We start from the raw sequence: 1,416 nt of genomic DNA, 5'->3' as shown, positions 1-1,416 counted from the left end.
TGTGTGTGTGTGTGTGTGTGTGTGTCTGTGTCTGTGTTGTTTACTGTGTGTGCGTGTATGTGTTTAATATATATGAAAAAGAAAAGCCATTGTTTGCATGTGCCCCCACCACCACCACTACTGAACCTAACTTCACTTTTAAATAGAAAACGATGTTTTCTATAAATTATTGTTTCAATCTCTTTGTTTGTTCAATTATTTTATTAACATCATCGTCGCCGACATCATCATCAGCAACATCTTTGTTATTATTATTATCATTATTGTTACTTTTATTATTATTATTATTATTATTATTATTATTATTGTTGTTATTATTATTATTATTATTATTACCACCACAGCTACTACTACTTTCTACCACCACCACTACCACTACTACTACTACTACTACTATTATTATTACTATCATCATCATCATCACCATCATGAACAACATGGCTGTCGTCATCGTCATCATCATCATCATCATTCAATTCGTTATCAGCACTAAAATCAAGTTCAACGCAATGATCGTCATTATAGTAATATTTCGCTTTATCTTCCTCTTTCACATTTCGACATTAACCACATCATCATCATCATCATCATCATCATCATCATCATCTTTATCGCTCTCTCCTCGGTCGCCTTTGTTCAAATGTGACTTTTCGTACAAATATCAATTCTGCTTCTTTCGGTTGATGTTCTTATTGTTATTTTCTGAATATTATGTTCTTAGATTCATATTTGTTTACATTATTTACATAATTTTATATTCATACAAAGATTTTTAAATATTTTTTTTCAAATTTTTATATGCATACAAACATACCAGCACATACATACTTAAATATATATTTATTTTAACATATATTTTCGTGTTTATATAATTTAAATACGTTTATTTTATTTATATAGTTAGAAAAAAAATCAATTGATTAGAAAAGTCTTTAATTCATACTTGTTTCGTTTCCTCTTCTTTTGTTTTTCTAGAGGCGTTTGAATTAAGTAGTTTTCGAAGAAAACAGTAGAATGAAGAATGAAATACACTCACACATATATACACATATGTATATTTATCCATATATCTTTACACATACATATATACATGCATACATTTATATGTATATATATGTGTGTGTGTGTGTGTGTGTGTGTGTGTGTGCTTGTGCATGTGTGTGTGTGTGTGTGTGCTTGTGCATGTGTGTGTGTGTATAATATGTGTGTCTGTGTGTGTCTCAGAAATGGATGTGTATACATGTGTGTAAGTACCTACAAATATATATACACGCTCATTTGTCTGTTTGTCCATCTGTCCGGCTATCCGTCTGCTGTGTGTATATGTAAGAATGTATTTACGTAAACATTTATGTATGTAAGTATGTATGTATATATATGTATATACATATATATATATATATATATATATATATA

This window comes from Octopus bimaculoides, chromosome 5 (genome assembly GCF_001194135.2).
Source record: "Octopus bimaculoides isolate UCB-OBI-ISO-001 chromosome 5, ASM119413v2, whole genome shotgun sequence".
Taxonomy (NCBI): Eukaryota; Metazoa; Mollusca; class Cephalopoda; order Octopoda; family Octopodidae; genus Octopus; species Octopus bimaculoides.
The sequence above is the reverse complement of the archived record's forward strand: the minus strand, read 5'-3'. Positions refer to the sequence as shown.